At 47.2% G+C, this 25,280-nt stretch overlaps 1 protein-coding gene and 1 pseudogene across 10 annotated transcripts in view; one reads left to right on the top strand and one right to left on the bottom strand.

Annotated features, from left to right (window-relative positions):
- The window catches only part of GPHN (gephyrin), a 2,075,463-nt gene that overhangs the window by 550,042 nt on the left and 1,500,141 nt on the right, over positions 1-25,280 (top strand). The gene's annotated exons all lie outside the window — the stretch shown is intronic.
- Positions 5,724-6,699, bottom strand: LOC147689659 (ADP-ribosylation factor-like protein 8B-A pseudogene; annotated as a pseudogene).

Raw genomic sequence — 25,280 nt, forward strand, 5'->3', positions numbered from 1 at the left:
GACTTTTTTGTGTCTGTGTTTCCAAGACCTTTTGTTTTGCAAAAATTATGTGTATGACATTGTCTTAGCAGTTTTGGCAACTTGCTAATGGGAAGGGTTACCCACTGTAGAACCACATCATTGTTTCTCCATTTTGTGCTCAAGGCCTTCTTCTTGTGCTGTGGCCTGCCTTTGCGTCAAGACACCACCGGTCTTGACGTCGTTGCTAACTTTCAGGTGAGCCTGTTCTCCCCATTACAACCCACTTCTTTACAGTGACTTGTAGTTGCTCCCATAACATGCGGAGGTGTCATCCCTTGCCGTGTTTGTTTGTTTTCCCTTAGAATCCCGGTGGAGACGGCAGTACCTCTCTGTCCCACTTTGACCCTTTACAGTGAGGCTAACCAACACTGAGATACCTTTGTTACACTCGTGCTAGCCGGGTCGGAAATATCACTGGCTATTCGGTGAGTCATCCCCACTTTTAGGCGTTTTTGCACGTACCCTGAAGCGCCTCATGCCCCGTTTCTCTTTTCACTTACCTTACTACATTGTTTCCCCCTTCTGAACTTCCCACATTTGATTTTGACAGTTACATATTTTCCTTAGCTCCGCGCCACTGTGCACTTGATTCCTTTTTTCTCTCTTTACATTTTGGCACACAACATCTCTGTTCTGGTTGTGTTCGAGTTTTGATCTTCTTAAATTGTATATTGTTGCGTCCATACATAACGGATGGAAGATCAGTCATCGCAATATTCTCCACCTTTGTGCTCTATTAGTTGTGTGCCTTACGTTTCTAAGTAACATTGGAATCAGGAATCTTGTAATGAGTTAAAGTCTGTTTAGAATACGGTAACATTAACGATTGGTGCATATAGGTTTCACAGGCAAATGACATAGTTTGTGACTTTTCGTGTTGCACTTTAGTATGCATATTATGTAGCTTGGTTTTCCTTTGTTCTTTACAAAAGTCCTGTTTTGATACTTGAGTTTAAGAATGTCCTATTTTGACTGCAATTTATTGGTGCTTCATTTATAGTTCTGTTTCACTCACGCTTCACCAAACTGTTTGTCTGATCCATTTATTCATATGATTGACGTTCATGAGCAAAGGACTTTCATTGTGACTTGATGTGCTGATTAACTCTTAACATGATATTCTTCCTGCCTGTATTTGTCTATATATTTTTCTTTAATTTTCACCATGGTTTTAAACTATCTCTCGTGTGATGTCACTTTTGTCATGTACATAGGTCGCTTTTCACCTCCATAAGCTTTGCCCTCACGTGAGGTGTGTTCCCTTGCGCTTTTCACTTTACAGTGATATAATGTCATGGGTATTTTACCACAATGTACCATGTCTCTGATTTATTTTTTCGTCCCCAGCCCTGAAGAGTCACGGGTCCAGCACCCGCATGACGAAACACGTGTTGGCTGGTTGTATTCTTTGATGTCCAATACATTTTCATTTGAAAGAAACTACTCCGATGTGTCCACTTTGTTTCATGTGATGAGACTTTTTCACTATGAATGAGGTGTACAGACACCAAACTTAATGTGTGCACGGGATTTGTTTGTTATATTCACTGAGTGAGCCCTTGTCACTCACTGCAGAGGTTTGGGGATCTCCTCTGACCTGTAGCACCATACTAGTATTATTATCTTTCACCTAACTCTTACCGCTACCAGCCCAGGCGCCATCCTTCCTGCACACGCAGAAACCCCACAGAGAACCTTTAGGTTTAGGGGAACCCATGGACAAGACAGAGGTACTGATTTTCAGAAACAAAAGAAGAGCATTCTGGTGGCCCTCGGAACTCAGACCTACGCCTACCCTGCCTGACAATGCTTAGATCCTAGGCATCCTTCTTACAAGCTAACAATGACTTGGGTCAACGGTCTCCTCCTTCTTCTACTTTATCCTCCACCTGCTTTGCAAGATACTCAAATAGCTACCCCAAAGCTCGACGCACCATTACCCAGGCCCTCATATCCAGTCGACTGGACGAGGGCAATGCATTCTATGCATGGATCGCAGCTCACCTCTGACGATTACAGAGCATACAGAACGCTGTAGCCAGACTTGTCCTGGACCTCCCCAGATGAACCCACATCACCTCCTCCCTCATGGAACTCTTCTGGCTCCCTGTACAGAAAAGATGCCTATTCAAGCTCCAGACCCATGCATACAAGGCCCTAAACGATTGCAGACCCGCTTACTTGAGCCACTGCCTGAACTTCCATCAGCCCACCAGACACCTCCACTCTGTGTCCCTTTCTCAACCGCTCACCCCTAGCATCTGACGTAGCAGGTGCGGAGGTCGCTCCTTCTATCTAGCAGCGAAGACATGGGATGAGCTACCCTTTGTTTTACAGACCTCCCTATTTCTTCCAGAGTTCCAAAAGACCCTGAAGACCTGCCTATTCGGCTAATTAACTGGATTCTGCCAGTGCCACTTCAAATCTACTGATTTATTGATTGGTCGCAATACCTTTTTTGACAGTTTACAAATTGAACAGAATGCAGCTGCACACATGCTTTTAGGGCTCCTTCCCTATGCTCCCTGCTACCTCTGCACTGGCTTCCTTTTGGTGCATCAGTCCTTATCTGATAATGGCCCCAACTTCTTACAATTTAAATTACAACTGAATTTGCCCTCTAGATATATCCTGTCAGTTTCCTCTCGCTTTATGGTGATACTTTCATCCGGAGTCAGGATGGGTGGCCACTGCTTATTTCTTTTTGGCAGCCAAGTACTGGAATACCATATAGGACCAATATACAAACTGCACCAGGGCGATTGAGGGCATAGTCCCAATTAACCCATTTTAACAAATTCTACATTTCAATAAATTGGACAGTGGTGGAATTTTTAATAAAATTAGTTGATAAAACATCCAGATATGTTTCCAAGCAGTTAATTTCATTGAAGTACATTTGCTCGCAGACTCGTTAAACACTTCGCCTTGCATTCGTCTAAAGCTGCTTTGTAACCTCTGTATATTGAGTCGGCCTTGTGGGCACCTGAGAGTGCTTTGTTATCGGTACATCCTGATTCACCTTGCATTCAATGCAGGGTGTTTTGTTATTAGATATTGTCAGCTGGCTTTCAGCTCTGGGTGCTTTGTTATCAACACATATTTTCAACTTGTATTCACCTTGGGTGCCTTGCTACAAGTGCATATTGGGTTTCTCTGCATTCACCTTGGGGTGCTTTGCTACTGGTGAATAAAGAGTACCCTTCATACACCTCTGGGTGCTTTGATACAGGTAAATAAAGAGTGCCCTTGCATTCACCTTGCGGTGCTTTCATACAAGTGAATAAAGAGTGCCCTTGAATTCACCTCGGGGTGCTATGCTACAAGTGAATAAAGAGTGCCCTTGTATTCACCTCAGGGTGCTTTGCTACAAGTGAATAAAGAGTGCCTGTGATTTCACCGCGGTGTGCTTTGAATCAAGTGAATAAAGAGTGCCCTTGCATTCACCTAGGGGTGCTTTGATGCAAGTGAAAAAAGATTGCCCCTGCATTCACTTAGGGGTGCTTTGAGGCAAGTGAAAAAAGAGTGCCCTTGCATTCACCTCGGGGTGCTTTGAGGCAAGTGAATAAAGAGTGCCCTTGCATACACCTCGGGGTGCTTTGTTACAGATGAATAAAGAGTGCCCTTGAATTCAACTCTGGGTGCTTTGATACAAGTAACTAAAGACTGCCCTCTCATTCACCTCAAGGTGCTTTGATACAAGTCAATATAGAATACCCCTATATTCACCTCGGGGTGCTTTGATGCAAGTGAATAAAGAGTGCTCTTTGATACAGCTCGGGTTGCTGTAATGCAAGTGAATAAATAGTACCCTTGAATTCACCTCAGGGTGCTTTGATACAAGTGAACAAAGAGTGCCCTTATATTCAACTCAGGGTGCTTTGATACAAGTGAATAAAGAGTGCTCTTTGATACACCTCGGGTTGCTGTGATACAAGTGAATAAAGAGTGCCCTTGCATTCACCTCGGGTGCTTTTATACAAGCGAATAAAGAATACCCTTGCATTCACCTTGGGTGCTTTTATACAAGTGCATATTCAGTCTCTGTGCATTCATACTCATTACACTAGAAAAATTAGCATAATGAGCAACAATTTTTATCTTTTTGGATTTTTCCTTGTTCTCTGATGTTTGTTATGTGACTTTTGTGATGTATAGTTTCTTGATGTATGTTGTTTTTTTACCACTGTATTGTTATTGGCTACATTAGTGTCTCTGTGCTGTACTAGATTGAGTATTTGTATCGTTTGCTCCTTGATGTGGGTACTCACAAATCATGTATATTTTACTATATAACCATATACAGTATTTTTTATTTTTGAGATTTTTATTGCGCGAACAAATACCCTGGGGTGTCTCGGCGCATATATGACTTTAGATTTTTTTTTCTTCATTAAATGGATTTGTATATAAAAATATTTTTGTATCTAAGATAAATGAACTATATAAATTACTGGTCTGATTACTGGCTTTTGCATATTAGAACATATTGTCTTTGTTATATGAAGTTTTTGGAGAAGTTTTTGTTTGCTTGATAAAGTGTGCCTTTGCATGTACCTTCAGGTGCTTTGTTACAAGCACAAAAAGTGTACCTTTGCATGTACCTCAGGGTGCTTTATCAAAGCGTAGTAATTCACCTTGCATTCAACTTACTGTGTACAAAGAGTCGCCTTGCAGTAACCTGAGGTTTGTGTATTAGCACATATTGAGCCATAATTAATTCAATCAGTCAATCAATCAGGGTCTTGTATAGTGCGATTACTCACCCGTGAGGTCCTCAAGGAGGAAAGCTGCTTGTCAGACTGGGTGGAGGATCATTCGAAGAGCCAGGTCTTGAGGTCCTTCCTGAATTGGGTCAGAGACGCAGGTTGCCTGAAATGGAGGGGCAGGATGTACCAGGTCTTGGAGGCGAGGTAGGAGAACGACTTTCTCCGGTACTGGTATTGTAGATCCTGTGGACGGAGGCAAGGGCGAGTTGGGAAGATCTGAGTTTTTTCTTTTTTTCGTTTGAAGGCCGTGAGAAAATGTAAACCTTTATTGTAATAGAAGCAATGTAAGTCTGGCTTTGCAAGTGCTAACAATATGAAAAGAAATAACAGATTCCACACTGACCCAATTTATTTTTCATACGAAGTATGTGGTTATTAAAGTAAGACAACTAATAATAATAATAATAAAACCATTTTTAAAGCACCTGGCTACACAAAGGACCGTGTGTTTCCGCGCTAAATACTGCTAATTCGTTAGAGGCAGAAGAAAAAGTGGCCAAAAGAGGAAAACAGCAAAAAAGTTACACAGGAGGAAAAAGGAACGTCTTAAGTTTTACACGGAACCTAGTCTCAGAAGGCTCCATTCGGAGGTCGAGCGGAAGTTCATTCCAACACTTGGAAGCCAGGTATCTAAATGAGCAGCCACCCATCCTAGCTCTGGTGGTCCTAGGGAGTTTAAACAACATCGAACCAGACGATCTCAGGTTTCTAATGGGGCGATGCATGGTGAGAAGATTTTTTAAGTAGTCTGGGCCTTTGCCCTGGGCAATTCGATGCGCAAAACAGAGGGCTTTAAATGTAATTCGCTCCTTGACAGGGAGCCAGTGGAGTTTAGCTAGAGCGGTCTTCCCAGATGCTCTGCGAGGGAGTCTGAGCACAAGGCGAGCAATAGCATGTATCCATATATACTGTAAATACAAATGTAACCTCCCATGTTCTCAAATATAAGCATCTCCAAGTTGGCGGTTAATTTAAAACAGCAAAATAATAGGTCTCTGTGCATATGGCTATTTACATCATCTCTGCAATAACATATTTGGTAAGCTATATGGGATTGCTATTATGTGTTTTCAGCGTCTGATGACAAAACACTACATATCACCACACATGCATACGCTTACTGGAAAACTCCAGCACAGAATGTTTTCTGTCATTTTAAGGCGATAAGAGAACTTTGACAAAGATGGACATTTAAAAAGGACACATAAAGCTGAAGTTAATTTGAACAGAATCCGCTGAAGTATGAGTCCTGGTAGTATCCAAACTCCATTCCCTTTTTGCCAGTGTTATACCCAGGGAGGATGAGCGTGGGGATGAAACATGAACACCTCTTCAGTAGTGCCTTGATTTGGAGTGCTGAATAAGCCACTGTAATGTGATGTCTATGTTGTCTTTCTCTTTACATGAAATAGAATAACAGCAGATTTCCCGATCTTGAATCGCTGAAAGGTTTAATTTTTCAATTAGCTGCTTTTCATCCAAGGCGTTCTGAAGATCTCTTTGTTTCCCAGGACTAACACTGAAATTCCATCCAGCTGAGGCTTGTCAAGCAAATTGTGGAGTTCATTTTTTGAAGCTTCAACTTTCTCCAAGTCAGCTGCATCTACCATATACACAACAGCGTTGACGCCTCGACAGTAACGCTCCCACATGCTTCTAAACCGTGGCTCCCCTCCAATGTTCCATTTATGGTAACATTACCTTTTGTTATTTTTCTCATATTAAAGCCAACCATTGGAATCATGTCTTCGGTGAACTGTCCAGACGCAATCACGTTGACGAAGGTGGTCTTGCCGCTGTACTGAAGCCCCACCAACGTAAGCTCCATCTCTTCCTTCCAGAATAGCGACTTGAACCAGTCCAACAGTTTATTGATGAGGGTCAGCATGTCAGCGGTAGGAAAGGAAGCGCCCGCAGAGCTCGAGCAGAATAGGGGCTAAAGGGAAGCGCAGCTCAGGCAGCAAAATCGGGAAGATCGGAGTTGTCTGGCGGCTACGTGTGAGACAGTGGTTCAGGTATGTGGAGCTTTCTAAGCATGAGTGAGGAGCTTGAAAGTGATTCTCTTGTTGCCTGGGAGCCAGTGGAGTTGTCAGAGGTGTTGCATAATATGGCTACGGCAGGGGATGTCGAGTACCAGTTTGGCTGCTTCCTTTTGGATGTTATGAAGTTTCTTGAGCTGGTTCTGGGTGACGCCAGCATTGAGTTTGTAGCCGTAGTCGAGTCTGCTGGTGATGAGTGGGTGGGTGACCGTCTTTCTGGATTCTGTGTGTATCTGTCTGAATGTCTTTCGAAGCAGGCAGAGCGTGTGGAAGCAGGCTGAGGAAACTGCATCGATTTGGCAGTTCATAGTGAGCGATGAGTCCAGTATGATGACGAGGTTGCATGCGTGGTCCATCCGGTGGGAGGAGATCCCAGAGAACCTGGCCACCAGGATTCATCCCAGCTGAAGGGGTGGGTCCCTGGATGAGTACTTCGGTCTTGTCTGAGTTGAGCTTGAGGCAGCTGCCTTTCATCGAAGTAGCAACAGCCTTCATTCCACTATGGAAGTTTGTTCTGGCGGTTGTGGGTTGGTTGATGAGGAAGAGGATCAGCTGGGAGTCATCGGCATATGAGACGGTGTTGAGTCTGACTTCTGATGATGGCTGCGAGGTGGGCCATGTAAACATTGGGGCTCAGGGACGAACACTGGGGCTCCCAACAGCTGATCTCAGTGGGTTCTGAGAGGAATGGAGTTAGTCTGACTCACTAGGTCCGGCAAGTGAGGAAGGAGTGGATCGAGTCCAGAGCCCTGTTGCGGATGCCAGCATCGTCGAGTCTCGTGATTAGGGTGCGGTGGGACACAGTGTCAAATGCGGCTGAGAGGTCTAGTAGGATGAGGGTTGAGGTCTCTCCTCAGTTAAGGAGGGAGCGTATGTTGGCGGTGCCAGCAAGGAATGCGGTCTCCATGCTGTGGTTGCTCAGAAGCTGATTTGGAAGGTGTCCAGAACATAGTTTACTTCAATGAACTCGGATAGTTGGGCATTGATGGCCTTCTCGACGACCTTGACTGGGTAGGAAAGAAGGTGGATGGGTCTAAAGGTCTGTCTGGTCTGAGGACGGCTTGTTCAGCAGGGGGTTGACCTCCGCATGTTTCAAGTCGGGGAAGGTGGCGGTTTCGATGGAGCAGTTGATGGTGCGGCTAAGCTGCGGGGCGATGGCGGCGGCTGCTCTGTGGAAAATGTGGTATGGGCAAGGATCAATCGGTGCTCCTGAGTGGATGCTCTTCATGGTCTTGATCGTGTCTTCCGTTGTGAGCGTGGTCTAGCAGAGCATGGTCTGTTGGGGTGCAGCTTGGTTGTGTGTGATGGTGGGAGGCGTATTGGCCGGGTCTAGGGTGTCGAAGCTTTCATATATCTTCCTGATCTTGTGTTGGAAGAAGGTGCCGAGTTTATTGAAGAGGTTTTGGAAGCGGGTAACGTTTGTGGTCTCACTGTTGGGTCTGGAGAACTCCTTGATGATGGCGTTGTTGTGTGCGTTGGCGTTGATTCTGTCTTGGAGGGACTTTTTCTTTGTGGTTTTCTGGAGGAGGTGATGTACATTGAAAGCAGATTTGAAAGTTGCATGAGTTGAGGGGTTTTTTGTTCCTCCATCTCTTCTCAAGTCCTCTGCAGGGTGTCTGGACTTGTAGAGGGCGGGAGTGAACCAGCTGGCCTTCTAGGAGTGTTGCTTGCCTGGTCTTTTCTTGAGCGGTGCCAGGGTATCTGCGCAGTTGGAGATCAATCGGTGGAGGTTGCGTTCTGCGGTGTTGGCGTCTGTTTGTAGAGTGGCTGTGTTGAGGGAGTTGACTAGAATTTCTATGGTGGCTTTGATCCAGCTGCGACGGGGGATGATGATGGTGGTGGTGTACAGTGGGCGTGGCGAAGGTAAGATGCACGCAGTGATGGTCAGTCTAGGAGAGTACAGAGGTGTGGCTGTAGCTGATGTTCCAGCTGGTTGAGAAGACTGAGTTGAGCGTGTGTCCGGCTGTGTGGGTCGGTGCAGTGACTAGCTACTTGAGTCTGTTATCGAGGTTCTCCAGAAGGGAGGCAGTGTTCTGGTCACTGGGGTTATCAATGTGTAAGTCGAGGTCTCCGAGTAGGATGTAGTCAGTGGATGCAAGAGCCTGGGGTGCGATAAGTGGACTGTGGTGATGCCTCCTCCTGGGTGGTTGGGGTGGTCCTTGCTGGTGATTTTGTAGGCATTGGGGATGGCGATGTATGGTCTGAGCAGGGGTTGGTCCAGGTTTCCGTGAAGTAAGCGCTTCAGGAGAGGTGACGTTGAGGAGGTCCTAGATATCTGCGGTATGTGTTTGTGGAGGGACCAAACATTGAGGAGGATGCGGTTGAGCCAGATGGGTGCGCTGTTGTTCAGCCGGGTGGTGAGAGGAGCTGGCTTGTTGGTGTGGCTGAAGGTGCGCTTGCAGTTCCCGCAGGCGAATGGTCCAAGAGTCTTCTTTGATGATGCTAGATGGCAGGCGGTGTGGGTCCCGGGTTGAGGGCGAAGAGGGTGCTGGCGTCGTAGTGGTGAAATGTCCGAGAAGCAGGGTAACTGACGCTGGACGCTGTCCAGGGACGGACGGCCGTACACTGACTTGCCTTTGGTTTCCCAGCTGTGCGGGGGACAACGGCAACCATGATGTAGTGCTGCAGGGGGGAAGCTGGGAGGCATGACATGTGGGAAAGGGATGGGACACTAGAGGGGGGAAGGGTATCGCAACGGCAGGGGCAACAAGGGAGAGGAAAGAAACAGCATGATAAAAGCAAAGGCAGAGGTAGAAAAACGAGAGTGAAAAGCAGAAAGAGGGACAGAAATAGCAGAAAAAGAGACAGAAGGGCAGTCAAGCAGCAGAGCAGTTACGCGCTACCACTGAAGAACCATGGATAAGGCGCAGGTAGGAGCCTGTGGATGGAGAAAGGAGCCTGTGGATGGAGAAGGGCCTTGAACTCCTGACCTCCGGGTTGGTAGCAGCAGATGGGGACAGCAGCAGCTGCTACCAAACGGCGCTGCTCTGTGGAAGGAGCAAGTCCACTAAAGGATAGTACAGTTTGTTGTTGTTTCCAAGGATGGGGAAAAAAAACCAGGGTAGTGGTTTACAGAAGTGTGACTCTGCCAATAGACTTGAGGTCTCGCCCTCTTTGTACTGTCAAGGAACATCTATGCCTCTGCTTAACAGTCTTAGGCTTGTTTCAATACGTTCGTTTTATAGAACGTTTTCTGAATTAACTAAAAGCAACCCCTAGTCCCTGAGGAATCAGCCTCTCTCTTTTGGGACAGAATTTCAGTTAGTGGTTACTAAGTTTTCCTCTGTGATGTTCCAAATACTTTGTGACAGGTTTCTGGTTTTGTGCCTTGGACATGGAATGTGTCCCTAGTATTTACACCAAACGCTGGTGGAGTGACTTATTTGGCAAGTTTTCTGTTGTTGTGAGTTTTTTCTTCATGTGGAGCCTTAGTCCAACTAGTTGGGTTGGTACATTGAGTCTTATGATGAGTGGTGCTGTTGAAAGTTGTACATACCAGGTAAAAATGGAACTGGAATGTGGCCAAGATTAATGACCAATATCTGACATTAATTCAAGCATTTCATCCATTACCTTTTGTGTTGTGCCTGTTGAAAGGGTCACTGGATGAGAAGGCGGTGTCAGAACCGATTGCTTTTTCATCGTATTTTTCTTGAACTAGAAAGCTTTGATGTCTGTCTGCCATGGGTCAGGTGGATTTGGATAATGCTGGCATACCGTTTGAGCCGCAGCCGCTGCACTTTAGGTGCCTTTTCCAAAGGCTGCAAAAAAAGGTTGAGCAGTGGGGTTATGGGATCATTAAGGCATCCCACATGATGCTCTTTCATCGAAGATTCTGCTTGTTCCACATTTGCGGATGCGGTTTGAAGGAATTATTAAATCCACTTTTGGGGCTTTCTTCATCATAATGTTCTTCAGTATTGGTCCACTAGAGACCCTTTCTCTGCCAGATTTTTAGTATATCTAAAGCCTAGATTTACACGCAAAAAACTTCAAGGCAAGTTGCTTATATAGCTGGTAGGCACATTGAAAACCTGACACAGATCGATCACTCTTTGGTCATTGTATGACAGCTCTGTCGTAGAAGGTTTTAAGTCTGATTGGCAGCTGTGGAGTAAGTGATGGTGTTCCACATACTCATATTTAGTCATGTTTATGTATTTATTATATGTATTTATATGTTTCGTTGCGCACATGCGAGGTGTGGAAGTGGTGTAGCGTAGTTTTGTTTTGAAGCAAAACATGTGACCTATAGTTTAGCCTTCAAATAAAAGAAATAGGGAGTAGTATGTAAGAGTAGTGTGATACTCACAATAAGCTAAACACTGTCTTTTTTTAATTCTATCTTTCAGATTTTATATGTGGTTACAATTCAAGTTAGTTGATAGAGGTCGCAATGTACATCGGTACAAACCTGTAGACTTTTTATGTTACTTAAATATAATTATGTGGTAGCTTCTAAATATTTTTCATCATTGAAGTCCATCTTTGTTTTTCTGATTGACCAAAGGTTGTTACTGATGATGTTACAATGTACTTCCTTGGTTAACCTAATAGTCACATTGTGCAAATTTAGTGTGGTAACTCTTCCCGTTGTGATCAGACTGAAATTTAGCTCCTACAAAACCACGTCTAGATTTGGGTACCCTGTGATCTATCCAAGGATATACCGATATAACTGCACATATTAGACCTATATCCTGGCACATATTAAAAGTCACTAGCAGTAGGGTTCTAATTAGCAGTAGCTATGACATAGTGTGGTGCAGCATCACTTACTCGATTTAACATTTAGATTGATGAGTTTCTTTCTAAGGTGCTGTTTAACTTGCCAACGACAAGTTGGAATGATTAGTCATATTTTGGGGGTTTGGTGCTGCTCAGCATTGAGAGAAGCTGACGGCCTGTTCTGTGTGCTGTCTGGATATATTGCTTTTTAAGGTCTACCTTTGCCGCGGGGCTAATTCCCTCGCGACGCGGGCTGGAGGGGGGCTACGCACGGCGCCGCAATGCTTGTGACGAGCTAGGATCGTCATGCAGCACGGTGGCGCTGTGCTCATGACGAGCTCAGCTCGTCATGACTCCGCCCACTCAATGGAACGCCCCCACAGGAGGGGAATTATCGCTGCGTGGGCATTCCGCGGCAGTCATGATGAGCTCAGCTCGTCATGAGCACAGCGTCACTGTGCCTCATGACGAGCTGAGCACCCAAAGTGTTAATTACCCAAATTATCTTCCAATGTAGATTACGGTTGTCCTTCAGGTGCAGCACTATTTACTTCTCTCTTTAATTGTGGCATTTAATGAAATCCTATAAATTCCTAGTCACAATAACAATCTACCTCTGATTCCAACATAAGCTCTTCCAAGGATAAAGTCTTTTAAACTAACCCATTGATACCCATGTTTTTTTTGTTTTTTTGCTAGCTTAGAGATTAGTTTTATGTTTTGCAATGAGGACCATCCAGTGCATGTGGCGTATTTGCTTTCAACAAGTCAGTAGCGCCTCAAATGACTCCCAAGCTGTAGCCACTTTTCTGTGTCGTATCTTATCATATAGAACTTCTTTATATTTTGTATCCAATCTGTTATTAGCTCTAAATTGAACTTGTTTGTGATCACTTTCCTAAGCTTCTTTAAACAATATTTACTCTAAGTTCTTCCTTGTTTATATTGCAGGTTACAAATTGAGTTTCTAATTGGCTAGAGTATGCACCTAAGCCAAGCAGAACTCACCACTCTAGTCAGGGCAAGTAAGTTACACACCAAAGATAACCCGTGCTCACCCCTTGGTAGTTTGGCAAGAGCATTCAGGCTTATCCCAGAGGCAATGTGTAAAGTATTTGTACACACACACACACAGTAACACAGTGAAAACACTATTAAAGGAGTCCACACCAGTTTAGAAAAATAGCCAATATTTACCTGAATAGGCCAAAATAACAAAACTCCAGCATACACAACTTGAGATCAATCAGGGAGTTTATCCAGTATTGGCGTATCTTTAATAGATTCAAATGCCTGAATCATTCCCCGTCGTCGAGGCGGGAGTCCCACGGTTAAAATATATACAATAGCAGTGCCTAAAAATTTCTTGTAGTAGGCAGGAAAAGCCTAAAGGCCTAGCTAGGCCCAAAACTTAGCAGCCTATCTACCTCATTATGTAAAAAGACATGAAATAGTAGCCTCAGCCAATCAGCTGTCCTCACCCTCTAGAACCTTTCTAGCTCAGAACTGCTTCTCCTCAGATTTTCCCCGCACTTCGTGTGTAAGGGAGTCTCCCTGAGTGCCTCTTTTTCTTCAAAATGTCTGAAAAGAAGGCTCTTTTCAAGGCTTGTGGAACCTGCAATAAGAAGAAGGTCCATGTGGACGACCAGCACTCTGACTGCATCTATTGTTTGCACCCCTCACATGTTGTGAAGGATTGTAGAATTCAGGGATAGAGAGGTAAGGGTTCTTTTGTGGTTAAAATCATCTTCCACAGATGATGAGGACAAGGCCTCTACCTCCAGCAAGAGAGCCAGATCCAGAGAGAGCTCTTCTCCTGAGAGGAAGAAAAAACTTAAACCCTCTCAATGAGTCTTAGAACCCTCAAAGAGTGCATCGTCTCCTTCAAGACCGTCCACTGTGAGTACAGCCCAGACTAAGACTGTTTCTCTGGTGTCTATTCATACTGCTACTTTGACTTCTACCTCTTCAACTTCTTCTGCTACGGTCACCACTTCGGCTATTACTTCTCCTCTGGTATCTGCTAAAATGTTGTTGTCGCCTGTGAAGCCTTGCTCGACGAAGGGCCAGTTGCCGTCGAAATCATCGTCGACTGTCCCGTCAACGACGGCTCCGTCGACGAAGATCGCTTAAGCCATGTCGACGAAGGCCCCGTCGATGAAAACAACAGGCCCGTTGACGACAGTTCCGTCGACGAAGACATCATCGACGGCCTCGTCGACAAAGGAATTGTCGACGAAGACACCATCGACGACCTCGTCGACGACGAAGAGTTCGTCAACGAAGATGCCATCGACGAAGGATTCGTCGACGAAGACACCATCGACGGCCTCGGCCAGGTTCGTCGTCATCGACTTTTACGAAAGCAATGGCATCAGCTCATCTGCTTTACAGCACACCTCCGACGAGGGTGCAATATACCCGTTTCCAAATGAAAACTTATCAGAGGCAAGACTAGTCTCACATTTCTCCACTCTTACCATCACACCTTTTGGAGACATATGTGGAGGATGATTCGGATGACAGCAAAGAGGATGAGGGACCTTTTGGGGTTGCCCGTCACCCTTCACAATTGAACATCAAGTATCAGGAGGAAGATGAGGATGATAACCAAGAGCATTGTGCGAATGGAGACTTGTCAACGCCATATCATTCGCCCCATACCAGACCTCCTCGTTCAGAGGACACAAGTTATCTGCCATCTACTTTAATTCAAGACTTACAAGCTATGTTAGCAGACTATCGCCAGAGATTTCCTCCAACTCCAGTTGCACCTTTTGTGTCGCCTGTCCCAGTTGACATGCCAAGGCCTCCTTCGCCGAAAGCTTCATTGTCACCAAGGCAGGATACTGGCCCTACACCCCAAGGTGACAATGATACCTCTTCTCATGATGAGGATGATGGCAGGGAAGAAGGCGAGTTGCCAGATCATACACCTACTGATCCGTGGGATGATTATGGCATATCCATGCCTTCACCGCCAGCGCCACGCCTGTTAAATTCTCTCCCTGAGGATATTGGCGGATTTCATAATATAATGCAAAGTGCAGCTAATAGATTTTAATTGTCTGTCACAGTTGAGCAGTCTGACTGCTTTTTGCATGACTTTAAGGAGGGGTATGGCAGAATTACCAGAGCTATCCCTATTATTGATTACATACGGAAAGAGGGCCTCAACATCATGAAAACGCCCGCTTCCATTCCGGCAGTCCTTCCAAGAATTGAGAAGAAGTATCGAGCGCCACCTGATACTCCATCTTGCTTAATAGGACACCCTCGACCGGACTCTGTCATATCTCAGGCAGCACAACAGAGGTCCAAGAACCCTTCAGCTCCTATTTCAACGCCACCTGACAAGGAAGGCAGAAGACTAGATGCAATAGGGAAGAAGTTCTCTGCAAATGCAGCAGCCTCCATTAAGGCAACTAATTCGTTAGCAATTTTGGCCCGTTATGATAGACAGATGTGGTCAGATCTGTCTGAGTTCCTTGATCTGATCCCTGAGGATCGTCAACAGGAGGTACGCAGGATTGTGCTTGAGGGAGCAAGGGGGGCATCGGAAATAATTGATTGCGCCCTTGATATTTCGAACACCAACTTTAGGCAATAGGCTGGAGCAGCAGTCCTCAGGCGTCAAGGTAGGCTCAGGACTACCACCTTCAGACCTGAGGTCCAAAGGAAGTTCTTGGACATGGCGTACGATGGGGATTCGCTTTTTGGAAAACACATCGATTACGCTTTGCTGGCAATAAAAATGGATACGGACACTGCAAAATCACTAGGTACCCTACAATAGATGAGAGGGTCCTTTAGAGGAGCAAGAGGCCGTGGTTACTCCTCCAGAGGAAATTATTCCAACCAGCAAAATCGACAGTACCAGTCTCAGTACAAACAACCGTACTATCAATCATCCTACAGACAGCCTGCCTCTGGTAGTTACTCTCGTCAGGGAGGGAAACGGTGCTCAAACAATCAAGGGCGTAATTCCAACAAGCGCCAATGAGCTTTGCCGGACGTCAGTCATTCATCCTCCCCTTCCCGTGGGCGCCAAAATTTCCGCCTTTTACCAACAGTGGCGGAAAATAACTTCGGATCAGTGGGTCCTGGATCTTGTCAGGAATGGACACACTCTGGAGTTTTTGCAGAAACCACCAACTGCGCCGCCCAAGGGTCCCCCTCCCCCTCGTCTTCACTTACTATTCAAAGAGGCCTTAAAGATGCTACACAAGTATGCGATAGAGTTCCTGCCTCTCAGAAAGGGAAAGGGTTTTATTCTCGCTTCTTCCTCGTAGAGAAAAATTCAGAAGAGTGGCGTCCAATATTAGATCTGCGCAAGCTCAACAAATATCTGAAGAAACAGAGTTTTCGCATAGTAACGCTAACAGACATTCTGAATTGTCTCAACAAAGGGGACTTTATGGCTTCTCTGGATCTGGAAGATGCCTACTTCCACATCCCTATTCACCCAAAACACCGCAAATACCTAATATTTGCAGTGGCTGGTGTCCACTTTCAATTCAAAGTGCTTCCATTCGGCCTGAAATCGGCGCCAAGAATATTTACCAAATGTTTAGCCCCGGTGGCGACCATGCTGAGTTCACAGGGAATACAAGTTTTCCCATACCTCGACGACTGGCTATTAAAAGGACCATCAAGAAACTCCACAATGGAAGCGGTCAAGATTTCCCTCTCCCTATTCTCAAATCTTGGACTGACCCTCAATTCGAACAAATCTCAGCTTCAACCTCGCCAGGAGTTGACCTTTCTGGGAGCGGTGTTGGACACATGCCAGTGCAAAGCGTTCTTGACTCAAGAGCGGCAAAACAAACTGCTAAAGCTGGCAAAACAAATATTTGCAAGAAGGTCACTTTCGGTTCGAACATTTGCTTCCCTTCTAGGGATGTGCTCGTCTGCAATCAGCTTCATCCCTATGGCGAGACTCTGAATGAGGCCGCTGCAGGAGGAATTACTTCGACAGTGGAGGCAAGTCGACGGATCATTTGACGACCGCATCAAAGTAACATCCAAGATGAAGCAAGCCCTTCTTTGGTGGTCAAAGGCGCACAATTTGTCACCGGGCCTCAATTTTCTCCATGACATACCAGAGTTCACCCTGACAACAGACGCTTCCATGGAAGGTTGGGGAGGTCACCTCCAGGACCTTCAGATTCAAGGGCGGTGGTCTCAGCAGTACCGGCAGAAGCACATCAACAGCCTGGAGCTGAGAGCCATTTTTCTGGCCCTGCAAGCCTTCCTTCCAAGGATTGCGAATTCGTCAGTGCTGGTGCGCACGGACAATACCACCAGCATGTATTATATAAACAAACAAGGAGGAACGAAATCTCTCACCCTGTCGCTGGAAGCTCAAGAAATGTGGGAATGGGTCACACACCACAGCATATCCCTCAGAGCAGAACATGTGCAAGGTGTCCAGAACTCTCCAGCCGACAAACTCAGCAGGGCTTTCAAAGGCTGTCACGAATGGGAACTCGAGCAACATCAAGTGGAGAGGATCTTTCAAACATGGGGAACACCAACACTGGATCTGTTTGCCACACAGCAGAACAGCAAATGCCTATTTTATGCCAGCAGGTTTCCTCAACAGGGGTCAAGGGGAAATGCCCTTTTGATGAGATGGTCCAGAATATTTGCATACGCTTATCCTCCGATCCCGCTCAGTCCGAAAGTACTGCAAAAGATGAAGAGGAAACATTGCACTCTCATCCTCATTGCTCCCCGTTGGCCAAGACAGTTTTGGTTTTAGGAACTCCTTCTCCTCTCTCAGCAGCCTCCACTTCGTCTCAAGCCGACAGTGTCAATGTTAACAAGAGAGGGGGGCCAGATCCGACACCCGGATCCTCAATCACTGCACTTGCACGCCTGGCTCCTGACTTCTTAGAGTTCAAGGATCTTAACATCTCCTCAGACTGCAGGGCGATTTTATCACAGGCCTGTGGTAGCGATTCTGTTCCTGGTATGGAGAAAATAATGTTCATCCAATTCAAGCTCCACCTGAAGACATCCTTCCTTAGCTAGGGCAGGACTGGTTTTCTCGTCCATTAAGGTACATCTGGCGGCAATATCCAGATTCAGAAAGAGTTCCAACAAACCATCATTATGTTCATCATCTTTGATCAAACAATTCTTTAAAGGGCTATTCTGAGCTTTTCCTCCAGTTCGGCCTCCTCCTCCTGAGTGGGATCTCAATATTGTTCTGCCCCAACTTCTAAAAAGGCCTTTTGAACCTGTTCACAAGGCGGAGCTAAAGTTTCTAACTTGGAAAGTGGCTATCTTACTGGCTCTTATTTCAGCCTGCAGAGTCCGTGAGATACAGGCCTTCACGATTGCACAGCCTTTCTTACAATTCTCTAGAGACTTTGTGACGCTTAGAACCAACCCAAGATTCATCCCAAAGGTGCCGACCCAATTCCACATCAATCAACCTGTCAAGCTCAAGACTTTTTTCCCGGATCCTAAAACTCCGGCAGAGAAGGTTTTACATTCCCTAGATGTGAAACGGTGCCTTAAGTTTTATCTTAAAAAAACAAAGGACATACGCAAATCTAATCAGCTTTTTGTTGCTTATGGTCAAGCCACCTTGGGTCAGGCTGTAACAAAGGCAACTATAGCTAGATGGTTGTCATCTACGATTCTCTTCTGTCATGACAAAGCTAACAAACCTTTAACAAGAAAGGTTAAAGCGCATTCCACCGGAACAATGTCAGCGTCGACGCCCCTTTTCGCTGGAGTGACGCTGGAGAACATTTGCCGAGCTGCTACGTGGAAAAGTGTGCACACTTTTACGAAGCACTACTGTCTGCAGTCGGCAACTCATGATGATACAGCAGTTGGGGAAGCGGTGCTGCAGCATCTTCTTCACTAAAGTTAGACTCTTTATAGTCTTTTATTCTTCATTTGACTGTTTTAAGCATATGTATTTCATTATGATGTTTTAATCTTTTCAAACGCTGTCCTAATCTGTAATGTACTTTATGAAGGTTTTTGATGCATATGTTATGTAAACAAGTTTGTGCTCTATAACCTTCCAGGTTGTATGGGGGTGTATACGATTTATTTTGTCTCCCACCTTCCTCTAACGACAGACATGATGTCACTGCTTGCTACTCTCATTCATGCATGTGAATCTATGAAAGATACCCCAATACTGGATAAGAAAACAAGTTACTTACCTGTAACTACGGTTATCCAGTATTGGTATCTTTCATAGATTCACATGCACCCACCCTCCTCCCCGGCAGGGCAGTTCTGTTTTATGGATACTTATTCTCACTTGTGCTAGGAAAATCTGAGGAGAACTGCCTGAGCTAGGAAGGTTCTAGAGGGTGAGGACAGCTGATGGGCTGAGGCTACTATTTCAGGGCCTTTTACATAATGAGGTAGATAGGCTGCTAAGTTTTGGGTCTAGCTAGCTAGGCCTTTAGGCTTTTCCAGCCTACTACTAGAAATTTTTAGGCACTGCTATTGTATATATTTTTACCGTGGGACTCCCGCCTCGACGACGGGGAATGATTCAGGCATGTGAATCTATGAAAGATACCAATACTGGATAACCGTAGTTACAAGTAAGTAACTTGTTTTCTTATATAGCGTGCTACTCACCCATGAGGGTCTCAAGGCGCTGTGGGGGGTGAGGGGAAGCCACCGGATCAGTCAAAGAGCCAGGTCTTGAGGTCCTCCCTGAACATGTGCAGGGTCGGGAAACATCTGATTTTCATCGGGAGCTCGTTCAAGGTTTTGGCTGCGATGTGGGAAAAAGCACTCCCGCTGGTTCTGTTCCTGCGGATGGAGGGGGACCTCTGCCAGGGTGAGGTCGGTGGAGGAGAGGTTCCTCTTGGGTACGTGGAAGGATACTCTTTCATTGAGGTATTTGGGTCCGATGTTGTGGAGGGATTTGTAGGCGTGGGTGAGGAGTTTGAAGGTGACCCTCTTGTCGACTGGGAGCCAGTGGAGGCCTCGTAGGTGATGGGTCATGTGCTCATGGCATTGTGTCCCGAGGACAAGTCTGGCTGCGGCATTCTGGATGGTCTGGAGTCTGTGCATAAGAGTTTTGTTGATTCCGGCGTAGGGGGTGTTGCCGTAGTCCAGTCTGCTGATAATGAGTGCTTGGGTGACGGCCCTTCTGCAGTCGGCAGGGATTCACTTGAAGGTCTTAATGAGGAAGTGAAGGCAGTTGAAACTGGTGGAGGCGACGGCGTTGAGCTGGTGGTTCATGGAGAGGGAGGAGTCAAGGATGATGCTGAGGTTTCGAGCGTGGTCTGTAGGGGTGGTTGGGCTCCTGAGGGCGGAGGGCCACCACATGTTGTCCCAGGCGGAGGTGCAGGGGCCAAGGATAACGACCCCGGTCTTCTCTGAGTTGAGCGTCAGGCAGCTGTCCTTCATCCAGGCTGCCACGTTCTTCATACCTTCCTGAAAACAGAGTCTGGTGTCTTCGGGATTGTTCGTGACCGAGAGGATGAGCTGGGTGTTTCGTTGGCGTAGGATACGATGCTGAACCCATGCTGAGCTGTCTGACTATGGCAGTGAGGGGGGCCATCTAGATATTGAAGAGCGGGGGGCTGAGTGATGATCCCTCGGGTACTCCACAGTTGATTTCCGTGGGTTTGGAGAGTAAGGGAGAGAGTCGGATCCTCTGGCTTCTGCCGGAGAGGAAGGATTAGATCCAGTCGAGGGCGATTCCTTGTATTCCCGCGTTGTGCAGTCTGGCTGCGAGAGTATGATGTGAGACAGTGTCTAAGGCTGCAGAGAGGTCTAGAAGGATAAGGGCTGCAGTACGATGTGCGTTGATTTGGTGGTTCATAGTGAACGATAAGTCCAGTATGATGACGAGGATGCATGCGTGGTCCATCGGGGTGGGGGGCGATCCCAGTCAAATAGCATGCGGATGCCGTCGGTGGCGGCGAGGAGGGCTGTCTGGGTGCCATGGTTGCTGCAGAATCCAGACTGGGAGGCGTCCAGGAAGAAGTTCTCTTCTATGAAGGCGGTCAGCTGTGCGTTTACGAGTCTCTCTGTGACCTTGGCCGCAAACCGGAGGAGAGAGATGGGCCAGTAGTTTTTCAGATCCGTTGGGTTCGCCGATGGTTTCTTGAAGAGGGGTTTTACCTCCGCCCGTTTCCAGTTCTCTGAGCAAATGTCTGATCTGAGGGAGGCGTTGATGGTGCGTCCTAGTTCGGGTGTGATGATGGTGGCAGCCCTGTGGAAGATGTGCGGTGGGCAGGGGTCCGTTGGGGCTCCTGAGTGTGTTTTCTTCATGGTCGCTGTGATGAGTTCGACGGTAGCGGGATACCAGGACATGATGGTCGGCTTGTTGGCTGCAGTGGATAGGGAGCTGGTGCTCGTCGTTGGTTTGCAGAAGTTGTTGTAGAGGGCCTTGATCTTCTGATGGAAGTAGGAGCTGAGCTTGTTACAGAGTTCCTGGGAAGGTGTGACGTCCTTGGCTTTGCAGGTGGGTTTTGCGAACTGCTGTATGACGTTAAACAGTTCCTTGATGTTGGTCGCGTTGGTCTGGACTTTCTCTTATGAAGGTCCATTTGGTGTCTCTTATGTGCTGGTGGTATTCCTTCAGGGCGCTCTTGACTTTGTTCCGTGCTTCTGTGGTTTTCAGGTTTCTCCAGGTTTTCTCTAGGCGTCTGCAGGCACGTCTGGCTTCTTGAAGTTCTGTGGTGAACCAGGCGGCTTTTAGCGGGCATTGTTTGGCGGGGCAGAGGGGTGCGAGCCTGTCGGCGCAGCAGGAGATCCAGCAGTGAAATTCTCTTGCTGCAGCGTTGGTTTCCATTGCGTAGATGGGGGGTAGTGATGGAGGTTGGTGTTTAGGTGCTCCTCTGTGACTTTGCTTCAGTTCCGTTGTGGCAGGCGTCAGGCGGGTTTTGGTGCGCTGGTGGTGTTGAAGGTGAAGTGGACGCAGTGATGGTCAGTCCAGAGGGGCTGGGTGGTGTGGCAGAATCGGATGTTTCTTTCTCCCGTGAAGATGGGGTTGATGGTGTGGCACGCTCTGTGGGTGGGCGTGTTGACGAGCTGCTTATGCCCTAGGTTGGCGAGGAGAGTGGTGGAGTCGTGGTGGTTGCTGTTGTCGAGGTGGCAGTTCAGGTGGAGGTGATGGCGTGGGGTGCTGCAAGCTCGGCGATGGTAGTAGCGTGGTGGGTGCGAGGTCATGGCGGTCTGTAGATAAGGGTGCCACATAGCGTGGTCCTGGGGCTTGTCTGGATCTGGAAGTTGAGGTGTTCTGTGTTGGAGTGGGGGTCACTCGTGCTGGATGTGGAGAGGTGGAAGGGGGTCTTGTGTGCGATGGAGAGTCCACCTCCTGGGCGGTGTGGACGGTCCTTTAGCTGGATCTTGTAGCCGTCTGGGATGGCGATGGCGAGGCCGGTACCGGAGGTGGTGTTGGTCTAGGTTTCCGTGAAGAAGGCAGCGCCGGGCGAGAGCAGGAAGCGCACATTGAGCAGGATGTAGGTGAGGGTTTCGGTGGTGTGTGCATTCGGTGTTCCTTCGGCGGTCGCGAGGGCTCCGTCGATGGTGAAGGATTTGTGGCAGTGTCTGCACGAGAACTGCCCGTGGGTGGTGTTAGGCGAGGATCTTGCACAGTCGGCGTGTCTTCCGGGGTTGAGTGCTTGGAGGGTGGTTGAGTCATAGCGGTGAGGCATCGGAGAACCAGGGGTCCTGGCGCTGACCGCTGTTGGGACGTGGATGGGTGCAGACGGGCTTGCCTTAGGCACGTCCGCTGCGCGCGTCCATTACGCAGCGACTGCCATTTTGTGGGAGACGGGGGAGGGTTGATGCTGGGAGGCGGGAGCTATGCGGTCAGGGGGAGGGGTCACGGGAGAAGCAGCTGCAGGAATGGGGAGAAAGGTGGGGAAACAACTGGAAAGGGGAGAAAAGAAACGGGCACAACAGTGAGGCACAATGAGCACAATACCAGATAACACAGCAGTCTGGCACAAAAAGTATAATAAGAGGCACTGCGCGTAAGAAAAAACAAGATAAACAGCGGTTACACACAGGAGTGAGATGAGGACAACAGAGCGGGCAAAACGAATTAGGCAGCAGTCAGACACACAGAAGTAACAATAAGGCACAGAGCGGCAAAAAAATACAGGATTACCAGCAGTCAGGCACAAGGAAGAACAATGAGGAGGAACAGAGCGGAGAACACAAGACCATACTCCGGGTAGATTTGAACCCTGAATGATGGGGCAGGCAGGTGACACAGGGCACCGCGGAGCTGCAGGGAGAGTGTGATCCTGAGACCGAAGTCAGAGGTCTCACTTGCGCTCCCCCTCAGAGGTTGCCATTATGTAGGGGAGGGGAGAGGGGGGACGGATGTGAAGCTAGGAGGCAGGAGCGGGCGGTCAGGGGGAGGGGTCACGGGAGCAGCAGCGGCGGGAATGGTGGAGAACGGCGGGGGGAGACAAGTGGAGAGGGGAGAAAAGAAAACGGGCACAACAGTGAGGCACAACGGGCACAATGGGCACAATACCAGATAAAACAGCAGTCGGGAACAAAAAGTATAATAAGAGGCACAGCGCGGAAAACAAAACAAGAAAACAGCGATTATGCACAGAGGAGTGAGATTGATGGCAACAGAGCAGACAAAACGAATTAGGCAACAGTTAGGCACACAGAAGTAACAGTAAGGCATAGGACGTCAAACAGAATTACCAGCAGTCAGGCACAAGGAAGAAAAATGAGGAAGGACAGAGTGGAGAACACAAGACCCGACTCAGGGTAGATTCAAACCCTGAACTGTGGGGCAGGCAGGCGACGCAGGGCACCACAGAGCTGCAGGGAGAGTGTGATCCTGAGACCGAAGTCGGAGGTCTTACTGCTGCAAGTTTATATCAAGTATAGCTCCAACTGGGGCTATGTGGTTTCAGTCCACAAACACAGTCTGACCTCAAAGGAGCAAGTGCCAGTTACGGAGTTGAGCACACCCTGGTACAGTACCTTGGAGGTGTTGTGAAAAACAAAGGCGATGCAAAACACAAGGGAGTTGATGCGTCGCAGAGGCTGGTGCAGCATCAGTTCCTTACTGTTGCGGGGGAGGTTAGGCGTTGGTTCCTCAGTGCCAGGCAGGTGAGGTGATGCGTTGGTTCCTAACTCCTGCAGGGGAGGTAAGGCTGTGGTGGCAGGTGCTGTACCTCGGTTCCTTACTGTAGAGCAACATCGATGATCAGGCTGCAAGGCTTCAGCTCCCCATTGTCGATGCAGAAGTGTTGACTGGGCTGGGGCTGCAAAGTAAGTCGGGATGGTGCGTTGTGCTCTTCCCTAGCATCTGCCTCCGGGTCCGGTGTATGCTGCGCCTTAAAGAGGATGTCTCAGTCAATAAGTTGCTTTAGGTGGCAACTGAGGCTGCGGTGCAAGTCGGGGCTGTGTGTCGTGCTCTTCACAAGTGGTGCTCTTTGCTCTGGTGAAGGCAGTGATGTCGAGGAATGGCATCTGGGTTGCTTTTCTTGGGTTGCAGCACAAACCACTTGACTTCAAGGGCCCAGGAACTTGATTTGGCACCACTTGGCGAGACAGGACCCTCAGCAGAAGAGTCCAAGCACTGGTACAAAGAAAGGTGAAGTCTTTGATGGCCCTGAGACTTCTTAACAGGAGGCAAGCTCAAATCAAGCCCTTGGAGGACCTTGGAAACAGGATGAAGAAAGCAAAGTTAAGTCTTTTCAGTCCCAGGACAGAAGCAGTAAAGCAGCAGGCCAACACAGCAAAGCAAACACAAAGTGGCAGTACCTCCTGACAGCTACCTAGCTCTTCTTCCTGGCAGAATGTCCTCATCCCAAAAGTGTTCAGCAGACAGATCAAGGCACAGAATGGTTAAAGTAAGAAAATGCCAACTTTCTAAGAGTGGCGTTTCCAGTCCTGCAATTAAAAAAGACAGCTTTACGAAAGATGTATTTTTAAAATGTGAGTCGTGAGACCCCAAACTCCAATTTTCTATCAACTTCCAATCGAAAGATACACTTGTATGATGTCCCAAGGCAGCTCCAATGCTAACCTATGGAAGATAAAGGCCTTGCTGTTGTGAAAAACGAATTGGAACACAAGGGAACCCAATAAGGGGCCTTCGGACCATGGGTTACTTAACTTATTTTAAAGAACAGGGGTCCTAAGGATTTAAAATGTGACAGGAGAATAACAATATAGACTACAATCAGTGCTATATTTTTAAAACGCCCAGCCGGACGTAAGTTTATTTAAGGAATAATGTAGAATCATGTTGGCCCAGAGAGGGGCCAAGGTTAGTAGCAAGATAGGGTACAATCCTGTACCTATCCCAAAAGGTTAGAAGAAACAAATCAAGAACAGGGAGATAGAAAAAAAGGAAGAAGTTTTTCAGGCAAGTGAAAAGTTTTTGAGCCAGAAGGTGACTTGCAATTACAGTAAATGCAGTTTCAACAAATTCACCCTGCAGTGTCAACAATTCCAAATATACATATTAAATCATATGCTGCACTGCATATTGCGTCGACGTTTCGATCCCTAAGGGCTCATAATACACTGGGATCATCATCAGGACAATTTTACAATTAATGCCTGCATTAAATTACGAGAGCCTGTAAAAAAGGGGGGCGGGGGGAAGAATAAGAACAATTTTAAGGCATAAGCCTAAACCAAAGGAGTTTTTCAAGGAAAATAACGCTCGACAAGGCACAGGTACAAGTTAAAAAGGCCATTCTATCATTTGAACTCGCCGGTTTTTGACTAGTGT

Source organism: Lissotriton vulgaris, chromosome 9 (assembly GCF_964263255.1).
Source record: "Lissotriton vulgaris chromosome 9, aLisVul1.2, whole genome shotgun sequence".
Taxonomy (NCBI): domain Eukaryota; kingdom Metazoa; phylum Chordata; class Amphibia; order Caudata; family Salamandridae; genus Lissotriton; species Lissotriton vulgaris.